Below are 20,027 nucleotides of genomic sequence, written 5' to 3'. Positions count from 1 at the left end.
AGGTAGAAAAAGAAAGATTTGGCAACTGATCGGATCATAGAATTATAGATTTAGCTCTGGAAAGGACCTTAGAGACTGTTTATCCCAGCCATCCTCATTTTACAGATGAGGAACTGAGAGCCTAGAAAGGTTTAATCACTTGCCCAGGGTCACACAACAAGTAAACATCTGAGGTATGATTTGAACCCAGATCTTCTTGACTCTAAGTCTGGTACTTGACCCATTATGCTTCTTACAGTCTTAGAGCATTGCTGGACACTTTAATCTAAGTGATTTGGACCTGTGGAGTGAATAAAAATAAGGAGTCCATGAAGACCAAATGAACCTAAGAGACTAGAAGAATGGTGTTGCCTTTGACATAATTAGGCAAGTTTGGAATGGGTGAGGAGCAAATGGGAAGAAGAGATAATCAGCTCCATTTTGAATATATTAAGTTCGAGATACCTATGGGATATACAGTTTGAAATGTACATTAGACAGTTGGTGATAAGACAGAAACTCAAGGGAGAGAATGGAGTTGGACAAATAGATCTATTAGTTATATGCATAGTGATGATAATGAAACCCATACAAACTAATGAAGTCACCAAGAGAAAGAGTATAGAGAGAGAAAAGAAGAAGGACAAGGATAGTACCCTGGAGAACACTAGTGGGAGTGATAAAGAGATGAATCAGTAAAGGAGACTGAGAAGAACTGGTCAGATATGTAGGAAGAGAATCAGTGGTGAATAATAACAAGAAATCCCAGAGAAGAGAGAGTATCCTGGAGGAAAGGGTAGTCAAATGGAAGAGAAAGGTCAATAAGAATGAGAACTAAGGGGAAAAACCATCAAATTTGGTGATTTAAAAATCATTGGGAATTTTAGAAAGAAGAGTTTCAAATGAGTGACAAAATTGGAAGTCAGATTGCAAAGGATTGAGGAATGAGAAGAAAGGAAGTGGAAGAAATATTTGTAGACAATTTTTTTTTCTAGGATTTTAGCTGAGAAAATAAGGAGATATATATGACAATAACTTGAAGGGATGAGAGATCCTAGTGAAGGTCTTTTTAAGGATGGAGGAAATTTGGACATGCTTAAAAACATTAGAGAAAGATCTTGTAAATAAAGAGAAATTGAAGATTATAGAAAACAAAGGGCTGATTAAAGGGGCCATCTGTTGGAGAAAACCAGAAAAGATGGAAGTATACAAGTGGAACAGTTGGTCCTGGCAAAGTGAAAGGCCACCTCATAATCAGAGACTTGGGGAAAGATGGAAACAGTCAGGGATGCTGGGGTTTTGATGTGAAAAAAGGAGTATTACCTAAGTACTTACCATATACCCAGCACTGTGCTAGGTCCCAGAGATAGAAAGCAAAACAGTCCCTCCCCTCAGAGAGCTTACATTCTATTCTAGTAGACAACATTCGTACATATATGTACATACATACTTGTGTGTATAGACTTCCTGCAGAAGGTAGTATTTGAATTCAGTCTTAGCATAGATTTCTCAAACATGGCCAATGTAGACATTTATTTTGCCTAAGCATATTTGTTAAAAAATAAAAAGTGGGGCACTTGTTTTTTGTTTTTTCTGTTGAGGTGGAGGAGGGTAGGAAGGATAAGGTAGGGTTAGGGTAGCCCAAAAAAGAGAGAAAAATAAAAGAATGAATTAAATCTTGAAGCTTTATGATGTCTGGGACTGAATCTCATCTCAATCTTCACTATTGGAAATTACTGTTTTTTCTCCTTCTGTGAAAAGTAATGCTGAAGGGCACATGGTTCCCTCTGCCCTGGGGATGATAATGTTTGGGAAATAGCCTAGCACAGTGCCCAGCACATGGTGGACACTTAATAAATGCTTGTTGAACTAAATTGAATTGAATAACCCTTCCTAGCTGACTATAGAGGGATTTATAGATCTGAAGGGACAATTAGGGGGAAATTGGAGTGCATGGGTAAGCTTTTAGACTCATGATAATTAGAGGCGTGGGTAGGAAACAAACCACCTGGGTGGTGGGAGGAAGGGGGACATCAAACTGGGATTTCACCCATTGTCAATGACAGAGACTCATTCACAAAAATGAGATCATGATATTTCCACACCTGATTCCTGGGTAAATTTTTTGTGCAAAACCAAAGGTGCGTAGCAGAGGTTTCAAAGTAGAAACATGTTAGTGGGATACATCTTTCAAGCTGCAATGGCACCATGATAGGCAAATTCTGAAGTTCCAACCTCTGACATACTGAGAAGACCCACAAGAGGAGAAATTTTCAAAAAGTAAAAAAAAAAATTTTTTTTTTAAAAAGAGGAGAAATTTTCCAGTGGTAGAAGAGCTAGCAGGATCACTCCAAGTGAAAGCAGAGCAGTGGAAGGAAGCTGGAATACTGCATTAGGAATGAACTCCACCCACAGGAAAAGCAGCAGAGAATTGGAGTTATATAATGTAACGAGCGCATGCCACACTACTGAGAGGCTCCAAGAAACGTTATTGGCTAGAAGCTATACCCAATGCACAATTGTGCATAATGGAATCTACACATCTCTGGGGGTGGCTAATGATAGGCAAATATCAATATTTTCCATGGACTCTATTATGAGTTCTGGGTCAGTTGGGGGAGGGGGGTTGATAAATAAAATATTTTAAATAAATAAAATATTTCTGCTTTGACCTTTGTGAACTATTTGCTTACAAGTGGAGTTGGGAAAAGACACTAACTGGTATCCTACAACTTAGTGAAGATCCCAGATTTTAGGGGTGGGGGCAAAGAGCCAGATAGCTAGATAAACATAGTTATCAATATAGAAATAGAGATAAATAAACTCCAATGTGTCATGTGAGTGTCTCTGACACAAAGATCATATTTCCCTGTTCCCAACTCTTAGCATAAATGCTTTGTGCAGGTACTTAATACGAAGTCATATTTTTATAAAGCTTTACAGTTAACAAAGCACTTTCCTTTCAACAAGGAGGTAAACGAGATGCTAGGCAGAGGTGATAGAGTGGGAAAGAAGGCTCGGTGTAGGCTTGAATAGGACCTCTGGCGTGAGCTATTTGTCACCCTGGGCAAGTCACTTAACCTTCGTCAGCCTCAGTTTCTTCTTCCACCTAATTCCATGATTGGTTTTGGTTAGACCATTAAAATGTGTACAGCCATTCATTAACTAGCAGAAAGACAGAGAACTTGGACAACTGGACCTCAGCTTCACCCCTCTGGCTCATGTCATCCAGTACTGTCATTTATAGATCAAGAAACCAAAGCCTGTAGTATCTGTAGTACTTAGAGCCAAGGCATTTTCTGAGGAGCAGATGAGATAAAGGAGGGATGGGTAGCATCGTGGATAGAGCCATGGGGTCTTCCCAGAGTCGGGAAGATCTGAGCACAAATCAAGCCTTAGACATTTACTAGCTCTGTGACCCTTAACCCCTGACTGCCTCAGTTTATCTGTAAAAATGTGAAATAATAGCACCTACCTTCCAAAATCGTTGTGTGAGGAAATATGAGATAAAATGTGTAAGATGCTTTGCAAACCTTAAAGCGCTGTGTAAAAGCTAGCTATGATTATGATTATGATCAGAGTGCCTTGAGAGCCTATATAAATGCTAGTTCTCATAAAGGTAAGAATTATTACCTTTATTTTGCCATCGAGGAACCTGAAGCTCAGAGGGGCTGAGTAACTTACCCAAAGACACACAGTCACTGAGTATCCAAACCAGAATTAGAACGAAGGCTTTCTGATTTCATATTCAGTACTTTTTTTTTTTTACTAAACCGTGCTGACTCCCAACAATTTCCAAATGTTTGTTGAAATGAATTCAATTGAACTGTTACTTCTTTCAGAACTGAAAATGATATAATCTGTCTTTAGAGTTCACTGACAATAATCCCTCCCTTTTTTCTTTTATTTTAAGCAAACACCAGGAATACAATGTTTTGAAGGAGACTTAAAATCCTCCCCCAGCCAGAGAAAACCTGCCATAGTTTGGGCTGTCTGAGCAATTTTCATCTGGCTATTTAAGAAAAAGTTAATTTCATTCAGTTTGTTTTTGTTTTCCAAGTTCAGACCTTGATATCTGTCTTCAAGGAGGATTATAGGATTTGTAGTTGGAGGAGGATTGAGTGACCATCTAATTTAATTCCCTTGCTTTACTGAGGAGGCAGCAGAAGCCCAGAGACACTGTGTATTGATTGCCGAAGGGCACACAAGTCAGTGGTGAAGGCAGGGTTTAAACCCCGGTGCTCTGACTGTACATTAGGTATTAGGAGAAAGATGCCAAACAGTTTTTCTCTAACTCATAAAGGATCAAGAAAGAAGAACGAGGTCCAGCTCATTTTCTCCCAAATGGTATCAGAGGTACAGTACGAGGCAGACAGACTCGGAATCTGAAGCCTAACTTTGGGTTTCTAGCTCTATACCTGGGCAAGTCAAGAGCCTTTCTGAGCCTCAATGATCTTGTCTGGAAAATAAGAGTGCCAACAAAAACTCATGGGACAGAAAGATCTTTGTAAACATTAAAACACTAAAGCAGACCTTCTTAACCTTTTAGGGGTCCTGGATCCCCTTTGCAGCCTGGTGAGGCCTTTGGACACCTTCTCAGAGTCATGTTTTTTTAAATGACTGAAGGAAATACTCATTAAAAGTTAGTAAAAATAGGGGCAGCTAGGTGGTGCAGTTAGTAGAGCATTGGCCCTGGAGTCAGGAGGACCTGAGTTCAAATCTGACCTCAGACACTTAACTAGTTGTGTGACCTTGGGCAAGTCACTTAGTCCCGATTACCCTGCCTTCTCCCCTCAAAGAAAAAATAAAGGTGAATTTTTTTCCCTAAGATGCCCATGGACCCCAAATGAAGAACTCATGCACTAAAGTGATGTGAATTATTACGAGACATAGAATCTCAGAGTTGAAAGGGACCTCACAGGCCATCACAATCAGGCCTCTCCAGAGGGTGAATCATCTCTACAACATCTCAGTGTGATCATCTAGCCTTTGCTGGAAGGCTTCCAGTTACTGCTGCTGAGGCAGCCCATTACATTTTCAATTAGCTCTAATTGTTAGGAAATTCTTCACATAACCTGTTCCCCTGCCTTTTGCTCTTATCTCTCTGAATTATTGTCCTCCACAGGGCCCGGGGTTATGATTCAAAGATAGGAAGACTGAAAGTCTCTGATTGTCCTAGCACAGGAGTACATGACTGTCTCTCTCCACCCCCATCCCTGTAGTCTGAAAAAGTTCCTGCTTACAATAGAGCAGAAGTCCCTTTATAAGATAAAGACTCAGTCTCAACATATTATGGTATCTACAGTTGTCTTCCTCTCTTCCTTCCACTGCCCTTGAGATTTGTATTTCCTGATTTCCACAAGGGGGATCAGTGGTGGGGGCTTTCAGGGGCTGCTGCTGAAACTACCAAAGACAGAAGTAGCCAGCATTCAGTATGAGAATGAATCCACTGAAGGCCAGTATAGCAGACATCCTGTTTTGGGAGCCAAGAAGAAAGCTTGAAGGAAAGATCTAACACTGGACACAATTACTAGCTGTGTGACCTTGGGCAAGTCACTTAACCCCAATTGCCTTGCCTTCCCCGCTCCAAAAAAAAAAAAAAGATTCAGAGTTGATGAGATGGCTAGCTATTATTAACTTTGTTGAATTGGCAGCCTGGTCTTATCAGGGGAAAGGGGACTGTTAGGCAGAGCAACAAGCTGATTTCCCTTCTCCTTTCCCTGCTTCCTTCTGTTTCTGGTCAGTGATTCTGATCCAGGGTACATGGCAAGTGTGTATGTCTTCTCTGTGACTGAGGGCATTCCTCAGTCATATCCAAAGATCTAACAGGGCAAACTGGGAGGGTTAGAAGACTGGAGACAGATGTTTTAGTCAATTTCCTTTTCACTTTAGTCCATGTTCAATAAACCATGTGATGAGAGCATACTCAGTCCAAATTCTGTGGATGCAACAAGCCATGAACAGATAAAGAGGAGGCCAACAAGATGGAGCTCTTGAGCTGAATATAGAAAGTAGATTTATATTTTAATCTGTCGAGCAACATTTCATTTCATCCACCAGAATAACAAGACCTAGCCAGTAAGTGTTGATCCCAAAGCATGGGTTAGGAATGTGAAGAGAAATCTAGGCCCTTTCAGGATTGGCACCTTCTGGTGGGCAAAGCATGGTGCAGCCTCCCAGGAAGACTACTGGAGCATATGATGTATGGATGGTAGAGAAACTGACAAATGCCACTAGACTGGTGATGCAAGTGTAGGGTCACCTAGTGTTCAGTTCAGATATTGCACTCCCTTGCTGAAAAACTACTACAGTAACTTACTGCCATTCATCTTTCCTATCCAGATATGTGGGTGGGAGAAAGTGACAGGAGAACTATGTCAAGACAAGGCCATTGTCCTTCCCATGTTTAACCACATTCCTGCCTACGACTCAATTAATTAATTAATCAATTAAATAAATAAATACTCAAGCAAACAAACAAATATACACTTCATATATATTCACTTGATATCACATACACACATATACACACTAGCAAAGTCTTTTTGGCTTTGAATTTCTCTTTCAGTGTGTGTGCATGTGCAAAAATATGTCTTTTTCTTCATTTCGAGTCCATCATCTCTGTCAAAAGGTTGGTAGGATGTTTCAGCATCAGTCCTCTGGAATTATGGTTTATCATTGAATTGATCAGTCTTCAAATCTTTTTGGGGATGGGGGAGGGGGAAGCAATTGGAGTTAAGTGACTTGCCCAGGGTTACATAGCTAATAAGTGTCAAGTGTCTAAGGCCAGATTTGAACTTAGGTCTTCCTGACTCTAGGGCCTGTGATCTATCCACTGAGCCACCTAGCTGCCCCATTCAAGTCTTTCAAAGCTGTTTTTATTTATAATGTCATTTTGATTGCATAAATTTTCTCCTGGAATATGAGACTCTACCTGAACTAATCATTGGCTTCAAAACCCAGAAAGACCTGGGTTCAAGTCCCACCTTTGACAAAGACTGGCTATGTGATCTTAGGAGAGATACTTAAACAATTTCTTAATGCTCTAGGCAACTTTCTATAGCTATGAGAAGAAGGAGGAGGAGGAGGAGGAGGAAGCGGAGGAAGAGGAGGAGGAGGAGGAAGCGGAGGAAGAGGAGGAGGAAGAGGAGGAGGAAGAGGAGGAGGAAGAGGAGGAGGAGAAGGAGAATAAAAAGAAAAAAGAAGAAGGAAGGAGAAGAAGAAGAAGAAGAAGAAGAAGCAAAAGAAAGGAGAAGAAAAAGGAAGAAGAAGGAAGGAGAAGAAGGAAGGAGAAGAAGAAGGAAAGAGAAGAAGAAGAAGAAGAAGAAGAAGAAGAAGAAGAAGAAGAAGAAGAAGAAGAAGAAGAAGAAGAAGAAGAAGAAGAAGGAGGAGGAGGAGGAGGAGGAGGAGGAGGTGGCGGAGGAGGAGGAGGAGGAGGAGGAGAAGGAGAAGGAGAAGAAGAAGGGAGAAGGAAGAAGAAGGAGAAGAGGAAGAAGAAGAAGAAGAAGCAGAAGAAGAAGAAAGAAGGAGAAGAAGGGAGAAGGAAGAAGAAGAAGGAGGAGAAGAAGAAGAAGGGAGAAGGAAGAAGAAGGAAGAAGAGGAAGAAGAAGAGGAAGAAGAAGAAGAAGAGGAAGAAGAAGAAGTAGAAGAAGAAGAAGAAGAAGAAGAAGAAGAAGAAGAAGAAGAAGAAGAAGAAGAAGAAGAAGAAGAAGAAGAAGAAGGAGGAGGAGGAGGAGGAGGAGGAGGAGGAGGAGGAGGAGGAGGAGGAGGAGGAGGAGGAAGAGGAGGAGGAGGAGGAGGAGGAGGAGGAAGAGGAGGAGGAGGAGGAGGAGGAGGAGGAAGAGGAGGAGGAGGAGGAGGAGGAGAAGGAGAAGGAGAAGGAGAAGGAGAAGGAGAAGGAGAAGGAGAAGGAGAAGGAGAAAAAGGAGAAGAAGGAGAAGAAGGAGAAGAAGGAGAAGAAGGAGAAGAAGCTGACCTGCATTGGTAGAGGGAGTTTTCTCAGGAGTTCTCAATATCAATTAAATCACTGGGCCAATTCCTATCCTATAGTGTGATCTCAGTGTGAGTTAGTATTACGCCATTCCCCACATGGAAAAAAAGTCTCTCCATCTGAAGTCCCATGGCATTTTGTTTTTTCTTCTCTTGTCGTACTTTTACACCTTTGCCTCATATTGAAATTATTAATATGTGATCTTATCTGTAAAGCTATATCATGAGCTCCATGATAGTAGATACCATGTCTTATTCATCTGTGTACCCTCAAAGGCCTCATACAGTGCTTTGTACATAACAGGAATTCAGCAAATATAGCGGTTGAATGAATGGCAGACAGCTACTATAGGCATGTTAACCCTTATAAACCACTTATTGAGTGAACTGGACCCCTATACACTTTCTTAAGGAATCTACAATCTAGATCTTTATTTCCAGAGAGCCCAGACTTTCCATGGTGGGAGGTACATGGGTTTTCTTTACTCCTCCTCCTTCTCCTCTTCTTCCTACTCCTAATAATAGCTAGAATTTATGTAGCACTTTAGAGTTTGCAAATCACTTTACAGATATTATTTCCCTCTATTGTCACAACAGCCCTATGAGGTATGTGCTATATCAGTCCTATTTTACGGGAGAGGAAACTGGGGTAGAAAAAGCTAAATGATCTGCCCAGGGTCAGATAACTAGTTAGTATCTGAGGCTGGCTTTGAACTCAGAAATTCATGACTCCAGATCTAGCATTCTATCCACTGTGCCACCCAGTTACCAATAATTCTTTATAATATATTGCTGTTGCTATCATCATCATCATTCTTATCACCACCACCACCATCATCTTCATCTTCATCTTCATCAAACTAATTTATTTCCAGTCCTTAATTCATTTGACAGAGACATCATATAATGGATAGAGAGCCAGCATCAGGCACAGGAAAGTCTGGCTTCAAAGACTGCCTTGAACTTCCATACTGGCTGCATGAACCTGGCAAAAATTACTTAACCTTTCAAGACCACAGGCAACTATCTGAGAAACAAAGTTTCAGAGAAGGTGCAAATCTGCCTTGGTGGAAGGAATTTCCTTACTGGAAGCTCTTTATACCCATGAATTACAGGTGTAATATCTGTCCCACCCAAAATAATGATAATAATTTTAACCCTATGAAAAGGTTTGTCTCCCTGAAGAGATCAATTTTAAAAGTATACTGCAGCCTAGAGATCTGGGTTCTGTTTTCCATTCTATTACCTCAACCAAATTACTTGCCATTTCTGGGTGCCTGGTTTCTTCATGTGTAAAATAAGAAGGATGGCCTGATGTTCCTCTCAGCTCTAACATTCTTTGTTTTGAGATCCTTTTCAGCTCATATGTTTAATGCCCTACGTTCCAAGGCCCCATGTAGCTCCAACATTTCCTAATAGCTCTGCTAGCCTAGCTAGGGGGGTGCTGTTAGACATTTCACCAGCCTGTTTTGAGACCACAAGGCAAGAGGGAGCATGAGATTTAAGAAGAAATCATTAGATTTCTGAACATAAATAGAGACAAGAATGGTTATCTGGAGTGAACCAATCTACTCATACCTTCCAGATACTGACCTGTACCAATGTAGATACCATGAACACTTCTGGGCATGAGCTTCATTCAGGGGCAGGAAGTGTATGAAGCAGGATGAGGAAGGAATAGATGGCAATTAGGCGCTGGGCAGCAGACAGTGCAGCAACTGCAGAGCAGGGCTAGACCAAAGCCCCCATCAGTGACCTGGGTTCCCATGAGGACTGCCAGGTGGTACATTGGGTAGCATGCTGATGTTGGAGCCAAGAAGACCTCAGTTCAAAAGCAGGCCCAGACACTTCATAGAGTATAACCCTGGGCTGGCTTTTTAACTTATTTTGACTTCATTTTCCTTATCTGTAAAGTGGAGACAATAAAGGCACCTCCAACACAAGGTTGTTTCCATGAGATAATATATGAAAAGCATTTTCCACATTTTAAAGGGTTATATATATGCTCACAATGACAAGGATATTGATGGCAATGACCTTGATAATGGTGATGGTCATGAGGCAAAGCAATTCCAGACCACGCCAACATTGTCTCTTCTTCAGTGAGTGGGCAAAAGGATCTCCCAGAGTCCAACTACATTAACCACAACACTGGTCTAAACATACCTTCTTTCTTAGGGAGATGAATGAAATAATGTGCCTTGGGAAAACAAAACCAATGTTTGTGAAACGTAAGCACTAGACTTGAGAATGACCCTCATTGATCCTTCTGTTTGGCTATGCTTTCAGGAAGGACAAGGATAGGAACTGGACCTGTCATTTCATTAGCATGGGGGACTCCCCTGAGGGGAAACTCCCTCAACCAATGCTAGTTGCCATCTTTCCTACAATTTATAGTATTTGAGAGTTGTCTAGAGCACAGAAAGTTTAAGTGATTTACTCAGGGTCACACAGACAGTGTAGGTCAAAGGTGGGACTTGAAGCCGGTCTTTGTGACTTTAATACCAGTTCTCTATCCATTATGCCATTCTGCCTCTCAATCTTTTGTTATTTCAATCTAATGCTTACCCTAACTGCGTTGAGGCCTGAGTAATTAGGAAACTCACGTATCAAGAAGAAAAGGAGGAGTTTTCCTGGAGTAGGAATGCAAAACAAGCCATTCATGGCCTGATTGGATAATTCACATACAAGGCCTAGACCAAACAGAAAAGGTGACTTCACTCATAAAGGGGAGATGCTAAAAGGCTAGTGGTCACCAGGTCTCTTAGGACTAGAGAGATCTGGATAACGAATGATACTCTAGACAGGTAGGGATGTTTGACTGACAGTACCTAGTACTTACTACTGAATGGGGTCAAGCCCCGGTCATAGCACCCCATAGATATCTGTAAATACATGCACATGTGTGTGTGTATGTATGTATAGGGATATTTGACTGACAGTACCTAGTACTCACTACTGAATAAAGTCATCTGGGTCATAGCACCCCCTTAATGTATGTATATGTGTATATATGTATGTACTTATGTAGACATACATACACACGTGACTATGTGTATATTCTGAGTTCTAAGTTCCCTTCCGGCTTTATAATCCTATAATTCTGTGAAATAATATATGGAATCTGGTCCTTTGAGCTAAGGATCAGAGTTGGGACTAAACACCTCTACCTTCTAAAATTTAGGTTCATAGGCATAGGGAGCTTGCTAACCATTCAAGGACCATAGATCCTTCCCACCTCTAGCTGAAACTATGAAAGTTAATAAGTTGGGAAGAGAGAATGGTTAAAATAAAGTAAACCTTTAAAAATAATCTGGAGTAGTAGAAAAGATCCTCTGGACTGAAGTCCTACTTCTTACCACATTGACTTTATCTTCTCAAAGAAGCACAGCTACTTGCTCCTGCCAAGCTGTGAGCCTAGAACCACCTACAAGGTGAGATAATTAGTAATGCATTTTTTTTTTGTCCACAGCAACTTGTGAAGCTATCTGCAATGACAGAGGGATAGCAATCTGCACTGGAGAAGGGAGCACCCATACCTACAAAATAAAATAATAATAACAATGACCAGTATTTACATAGGACTTTATAGCTCATTTGATCTTCTCACCCCTGGCAGGAAGGTACTATTATCATCCCCATTTTACAGATAAGGAAACTGAGACCACCATGACATCACATTTTTATTGTAACCAGCTGTACTGTGGTGGAAAGTGTGAACGAGATTAAGTGACTTGACCAGGATCACACAGCTTGTGCCTGAGGCAGGATTCAAACTCAGGTCTTCATTGACTCCAGGTCTTTCACTTTATCCAAAATCTCAAATGGTTTGATGTATATAGGATCCAAACCAATCTCAAATTACTACCCATCTTTCAATACCCACTCAAGCATCACCTAATGTATAAAATCTTTCCAAATTTGTCTCTCGTCAAAAATGGCCCTCCATGCCTCCAGCCTCACATGGCACCTTGTCACTTGCCTTTACGGTTATCTTCTTCTATGCTGCGATGTCATTATTTGTGCAAATTAGCATTCCCTACTCCCATGCTGGATTTTGAAGCTCTTTGAAAGCAAAGACTATGTCTCATTGAGATTGGCATCTGTCCCATACAGCTGACATTTATTTAGTGCCTTAAGTTTCACAAAGCACTTTCCTCACCTCATTTGGCCCTGCCATATCATTCTCTCCAGTCTTCCAGATCAGAACATGAAGGCTCAGAGAGATGGAGTGAGTGGCCCCAGTCAGACAGCTAATAATGGGCAGAGACAGGAATCAAGCCTGAGTCTTCACGCTCCAAGTCAAAGACTCTTTCCAGTACACCACGTGCTCCCCCGAGCACAGAGCCCTGAGAATGGCACTTAATAAATGTTTGTCTAATTGGATGGAATAGAAAAAGCATGGAATCAGCCAATGAAGAGAACAGGAGGGGCAACAAAAGGCAAACTGCCCAAATGGTAAATATCAGTGATCCCACTCTATAATAAAAACATGGAAAGCAGTTCTTAATCTAGAGCTTACTTCTATCTTTATTTATTGACACACAGTCCTTGGGGAGACAGCCCCTAAAACTGACATGCAAATGGGAATTGGTAGAGACAGGAAGCACTGCCAAGAAGCAGAAAAGATACAAAACGATTATGAGAGCAGTTTCACCTTTGCCCCAATCAGTGTTGGCCCCAGAGAGTAAGACATAGGGAAATTGGAATAAGCTTCAGTTGTCTTCCTTGCTGACACCTCATTGACATTTCATTAGGATGAGTCATTCCTTGGTGCTTGGGGTTTTCTTCCAAGGAGGATTGTTCCTTTCCTCTTAGATTCCCATAATGCTATTCAAGAACCCCTGGGCCTACTGGAATTTTTATAAAGAATTCCAGATACCCCAGGAAAATACTTCCTCAGCATACTTTGCTTCCTTGTTGTTCCTGCCATGAATGAAGTGTTGGGAAAAAGAGTCTTCACCGTGACATCATGTTTTTATTGTAGCCAGCTGTATTGTGGTGGAAAGAATGAATGAATGCAAAGACATTTAATAAGCATTTACTATGAGCCAAGTATTGTGCTAAGCATTGAGAATACAAATACATATGCCCTCAAGGAGCACACATTCTAACAGCAAGAAGACAACACAGTGGAAAGGGCAAGAAAGGGCCCTTTGGTCGTGAAAGTTATAAGGATGTTGACTACATGATGGATGGTGGGAAAGAGAGTAAAATAAGGATAAGAGAGGGAATAGGGATAAGAGAATAAGGAAAAGAGGGGAATAGAGGTAAGAGAAATAGAGGAAGAAAAAGGAGGAAGAGGAGAAAGAGGAGGAGGAGGAGGAGGAAGAGGGGGAGGAGGAGAAGGAGGAAGAAAAGAAAGAAGAAGAGAAGGAGGAGGAAGGAAGAGGTAATTAAAGTATTCTTTCTTTAAAATAGACAGAAGAGAATAGAAAGTCAGAAAAAAAAATCACAAGCAAGCATATTGCCTTGAAAGCTACAGATTGAATTTGTCGTATTAAATTATAATTTCATAATTATTAATTAAAAGAGTAGCAAGCTGTACATAATAGAAATTCAACAAATAACTTGTTAAATACCATGTGCCACACACAGTGCTAATCACTGTCAAAAAAAAAAGAGAGAAATAGCCCCTGCTTTCAAGGAGCTCACATTCAAAATAGATTTTATATTCCCTTTCCTTTCTTCCAAGTTTGAAGGCTCTCTACCTGAGTCATTTTCATTAGTGTCTGTCTAACATTAAGAACTGCTACTGCTCAAGGGTCTGGATAGGTGTATTGTACGCTCTTTCTCCTTGGGGACAAATTATTTAAAGCTTAGATTTTGCCTTATGTCTAGGATTCCAAAAAGGGAGGAGTAAAAGATATTCAAAGTGTAATATGGATTGAGAATAGGACAGATATTTATTTCCTACATAAAATAAATGCTAAACACTAAAGCACAAATGGCACACTTGACAGAAACAGACAAAACAGAATTCAGAAACCTAAGTTATACTAAGAGGCCAATATATAAATTTCCTCTAAGCATGAAACATTTTTCAGGACTGTTAATTAGGCATTTTACATTTCACCTCGGTTCTGCCCCATCTACTTTAAAGTCTTCAGATAAACCAGGCCAAGGACTTGCACTGCTCTTCTTGTCAGTGGGTGTCTTCTTCAATGCAATTACTTCCTTTGCCACCAAGTCAACTCTAGTCGCTGGACCCAAGACCTCTGTATCTTTTGAACTCATGAGGTCACCTCCAAATCTGAACATGTCCATTTAAAGAACAACATTCAGTCACTACTCAGCAATGAAAACACTAAGCATAAAGGGCACCCAGGGGCTTGGAAACAGCTTGTCTAATTGAGTCTGTGATATAACTGGGAGTGGTTTGGGGTTTGGGGAAAGAACATTGACTATATTCCCACTCCCCTCATTGGAAGTCTAAGTCAAAGCAAGAGAGCAGGCTGGAATCTCCCTCTCTCTCTCTCTCTCTCTCTCTCTCTCTCTCTCTCTCTCTCTCTCTCTCTCTCCCTCAACTGAACTGAGAGAGGACTAGGTGATCACCAGGGTTTGCCACATCATACTGAAGGCTGAGTCTTTTCAACAACGAGTCACCAAAGTGTCGTCTCTGTCATGGCCAAATGCTGAATCAGAACCAGTCCAGAAGCAAGAAAGCAATTTTGTGCATTTTCCATAGGATGGTTCTCATTATATCTGAATGGAAACAGAGAATTTCCAGCTGGAGCCTGGTGAGAGAGTGAGCTTAAAGGTGTATGTCTGTGTATTCATGTCACAAAGAATCAATAGAAAGGCACATTTCTTTGCTGAGTTCTTCCTCCAGGATTCATTCATTACCTTTACCTCTAGACTCATTAATACATGACCAAAACTACTGAGAAGCACTATGATGTGATAGAAAGTATTCTAAACTTGGAGTCAGAAGAGACCTGGATTTGAAACTTGCCTCTGATACTAACTGGATGACTTTGGACAAGTCACTTAACCTCTCTCACCCTCACTTTCCTCATCAGTAAAGTGCGGATAGGACAGCCAGATGGCACAGTGAATATAGTACTGGGCCCAGAGTGAGGAAGATTTATCTTCCTGATCAAATCTGGCCTCAGATATTTACTAATTGTGTGACCCTGAGTAAGTCACTTAACCTTGTTTGCCTTAGTTCCTCATCCGTTGTTGTTTTGTTGAAGGATTCCAGGTCCTTCATTTTTTTTTAGATCAATCCCAACATGATCGCCTCACACCCATGCCCTCTGTCTATGTAGACTCCTTCTAACTGCCCTAATAAGGATAAAGTTCTCCGGAGTTAAATGTATCATCTTCCCATATAGGAATGTAAACAGTTTAACTTTATCGAGTCTCACGTTTGCCTTTTTATGCTTTTCTTTAGTCTTGTGTTTGAACGTCAAATTTTCTGTTCAGCTCTGGTTTTTCCAACTGGAATGCTCGAAAGTCCTCCATTTCATTAAATATTCATTCCCCCCACCCCACCCCAAGGATTATGCTCAATTTGCTGAGTATTCTTCATTGTAATCCTAGCTCCTTTGCCTTCTAGAATATCATATTCCAAGCTCTACTCCTTTAATGTGGAAGCTGCTATATCTTGTGTTATCCTTACTGCAGTTCCATGATATCCAAATTGTTTCTTTTTGGCTGCTTGTAATATTTTCTCCTTGACCTGGGAGTTCTGGAATTTGGCTATCATATTCCTAGGAGTTTTCATTTTGGGATCTCTTTCAGGAGGTGATCAGTGGATTCTTTCAAGTTCTATTTTATCCTCTGGATCTAAGATATTGGGGCAGTTTACTTTTATAACTTCTTGAAATATGATGTGTAGGCTCTTTCTTTGATCATGGTTTTCAGGTAAGACAATAATTCTTAAATTATCTCCCCTTGATCCATTTTACATGTCACTTGTTTGTCTGATGAAATATTTCACTTTTTTTTTCATTCTTTTGACTTCGCTTTATTGTTTCTTGATGTCTCATGGAGTCATCAGCTACCACTTGCCCAATTCTAATTTTTAAGGAATAATTTTCTTCTGTGAGCTTTTGCATCTCTCTTCTCACTTGGCCTATTCTTTTTAAGGAGTTCTTCCCTTCAACAAATTTTTGTCCCTCTTTTACCATTCTATTTTCTAGGGTATTATTTTCTTCAATTTTTGTGCCTCTTTTACCAAGCTTTTAATTTTCCTTTCATAATTTTCTTGCATCACTCTCATTTTTTCCCCTAATTTTTCCTCTACCACCCATCTCTTCAACTCTTCCAACAATTCTTGTTGGGCTTGGGGCCCATTAATATTTTTCTGTGAGGCTCTGGTTTTAGCTGTTTTCACATTGTTGTTTTCTTCTAAGTTTATGTCATGGTCTTCCCTGCCACTGTCGTAGCTTTTTATGGTCAAATTCTGTTTTTGCTCTTCTTTGCTCATTTTTCCAGTCTACCTCTTGACTTTGAACTTTATGTTAAAGTTGGGTTCTGCTCGACTAGCGGTGGGGAGGCCCTGTCCCAAGCTTCGGGTTTGTTCATGCTGCTATTTTCAGGGTGAGTTCTGGGAGTCTGCCAGTTTTGGTGCTTCCAAAGTAGAGTGATGCAGAGAGAGGTATGGTCACTGCTCTCTTGGTCTGTGCTCTAGTCTTTGCTCCCTTGCAGCCACGAGCACTTCTCCTTTTGGCCTGGAACTGTGAGCAGGGTTCCTACTTTCCTGCAAGTGCTACCGCTCCTCTCTGACTTGGAACTGTAACTAGGGCTCCTGCTCTATTTGATAGAACACTAGCACTCCTCTCTACCCTAGAACTGTGTATGGGCAGTAGAATTGCCAATCAGTGCTAGCTGAACCCAGTGCCAACAAAGGGTCCCCTGTAATCTTTTTCTGACCAGTTGATTGACCCTCCTGCAACTTACCATCTCTGGGCTGAGAGTATCCAAAGCTGCTGCTACTGCCACCACTGCCATGACCACCCTGCTATAACAGACCTTTTCTGCCAACCTCCTATATTGTGTTAGGCTGGAAAAAAAATGTTTCACTCTGATCTTTTGTTGGCTCCGCCACTCCAACATCTTACTTGTGGAGTTATTTTAAAGTTGTTTAGAGGAGAATGTTGGAAGAGTTCAACTAGGTGGTTGCCTAGACTCCACCATCTTGGCTCTATTCCAGATTACTCTAATTATTAAGAAGGTTGTTGTTTTTTTCTTACACCAAACTTAAATCTGCCTCTTTATAGCTTTTAACCCATTGCTCCTATTTATACCTTCTGGGTTCAGGCCAAACATGTCTAATCCTTCTTCCATGTGACAATCCCTCAAATACTTGAAAATGGCTATCATATTTTCTAAATCTTCTCTTCTTCAGGCTTAACATGCCCAATTCTTTCAAGTGATCCCCAAATGACACGGACTCAAGCCATCTCAGTTGCCTTCTGCTGTGTTCTCTGATTTATCAACATCCTTCCTAAACCGCAGCAGCCAGAGCTGAACTAATGAACAAAATGATATGATATGATAAATGAGTAATAAAATAAATAAATATAAAAAATAAATAAAATAAAATAAATGAGTAATAAAAAGTTATTGAATAGAATGGAATCTGGCAACATCCCTAAACTTGGAGGAAAGTTTCTGAAGATGTGATATATAGAACCCAATTTCTAGACTTTCTAGGTTAATGTTGGATGGGAGTCACTTGGGAAGACTTTACCCTCTTGCACTTGACCATATATAATGGTAGAACTTCTAAATTTAAAAAATAAAAACAAAAATATTCTCCCTAAACCTGTCAGTTCATGCCATGAAGATAGTCCAACAGCAACTTCTCCCTTCACTGAACTTATAGCAGCCATTGCCTATAGCACTCATTTGCCAATTGCTTATGAGATAGTGATTGCACTCTGTGCCCAGTCTCCTCATTCCCTCTCCTACTGTAACCTGTAACTCTGCCCTTAGGACTTTGGGCTCCTAGAGGTGACCTTTGATTTTGTCTTGCCTGGAATTAGGCCTCCATATCATTTCCCAGCCATTTAAAACCTCATGACTTCTGCACAGGTACCCTCAAGCCCCCTCTTCTGATTTCCCCTTTCCGAGTTGCCTCCCATCATTAGAATATAAGTTCCTTGAGGGTAGAGACTACCTTGCTTGTTCCAGTCTAGTCCTAGTGCTTAACATAGTGCATGGCACATGTTAAAAGCTTAACAAATGCTTTTTTTATTGAGTCATTCTTTCATATGTTGTATGTATCTAGATCTTGCCTCCTAAATGTTCTTTCAACTAGAATGTGAGCTCCGTGACACCATCGGTGGCATTTTAGACTTGGGAAGGAATCCAGTGAGTAAATGACTTGCCCACATAGTAAACCACAGAGTTAGGATTTGAACCAGGACTTTTGATTCAAAATCTAAGGCTCTTTCAACTGCATATCACTACCCTCTCTCTTCTGCATCTCCATAATGCATTGGGCATAGTTGGCACTCAGCAGCATGGTAGTGTGGAAAGAATCTATGCATTAGTTTGTGACCATGGGCAAATCACTGAGGTTCATAGGAGTTAGAGCTGAGGGGCACCTAATCCAACCCTCATGTTATAAAGTGGAGGAAACTGAAACCCAGGGAGAGGAAGTGATTTGCCCGAAGTCAGGTAAGCCCAAGGTAGCAGAGCTGGAAATGGAACCCAGGTCTTTTAATTCTAGAGTTGTTTGTTTTTGTTTTTGTTTTGTCATTATTCAACTTTCCATAGCTTTAGTTTCCTCACTTAAGAAAATCAAAATGTTTACACTACCTGCCTTACGGATTGGTCATGAGTAAAGAGCTTCATAAACTAGCAGGGGCTATGGAAACATGACCTTTTATCGCTATTCATTTATTCACCAAGCATTTATGGCATGCCTACTATGTCATAGGCAAACAAAGACAAAAACATGGCGGTCTCTGCCCTCAGAGTTCATATTCTGTTAGGAATTATATGAACACAGAAAGATAAATACAATATGTTTACAAAGTCATTGGTGTTTATTCATTTACATTTTACAATCAACTGTTCCAACCCTCTCATTTTACAGATTAAAAAAAAAACAAAACTAAGGCCCAAGAAAGGTTAAGTGACTTACTTACCAGGTCTAGGATTCAAACTCAAGTCCTCCAGATCCAGTATCTTATCTGATGCTTTTCCTAGTAGCTCAGAAATAACACCCAAGCCACCTGGAGGAACTTCATTAGCATTAGAATTTGTAACCACTTTCATTTTAGGCTGACAAGTTAGCATATCCATTTCTTCATTTAGTGACACAGTTTCAAGGTGGAAAATACTTAGCGCTGTATTTAATGGCCCAATAAGATAAGAATCTAGTATCTGTCTCTCTAGCAAATACCCTCTCCCTTCCTTAGCCGATTCCTTGGGGGCTTTTCTATTGTTTTGGGAATGACTCAGCTGGGAAGATGCTTTAGGAGAAAGGAAGAAAAAAGAAAAAGTAACAAGTGAATTGAGGACTCATCTTCCCTCTGAGGAAAGAGAAGGCAAGCCATGGGGTCAAAGTTCATTACAGCTAAAAAGGGACCTTAATGAGTATCTAGACCACTCCTCTCATTTTACAACTGAGGAAACTGAGACCCAGAGGGGAGAAGTGACTTAAGATCACACAGCAAATAAGTGTTAAAGACCAAAACAAATACTTAGGTCTTCAGACTAGAAGGCCAGTGTTCTTTTCACTGCCTCACAGCTACAAGTTGATGCAATTAGGGAACAGGGCCCCCTAAGTGGTTTAAAAGTCAGTATGATTGTAAATGGGGCAGCTAGGTGGTGCTGCAGATAGGTCTTAGAGTCAAGAAGACCTGAATTCAATTCTGACCTCAGACACTTACTAGCTATGTGATCCTGGGCAAGTCACTTAACCCTGTTCGCCTCAGTTTCCTTATCTGTAAAATGAGCTGGAGAAGGAAATGGCAAACCAATCCAGTATCTTTGCCAAGAAAACCCCAAATGGGGTCATAGAGAGTAGATATGACTGAACACAACAAGGATTGTAAAATCTGTTGACATAGCTCACTCTGCATGCTGTTTTTGCAGAT

The sequence above is a fragment of the Trichosurus vulpecula genome, chromosome 6, assembly GCF_011100635.1.
Source record: "Trichosurus vulpecula isolate mTriVul1 chromosome 6, mTriVul1.pri, whole genome shotgun sequence".
Taxonomy (NCBI): Eukaryota; Metazoa; Chordata; class Mammalia; order Diprotodontia; family Phalangeridae; genus Trichosurus; species Trichosurus vulpecula.
The sequence above is the reverse complement of the archived record's forward strand: the minus strand, read 5'-3'. Positions refer to the sequence as shown.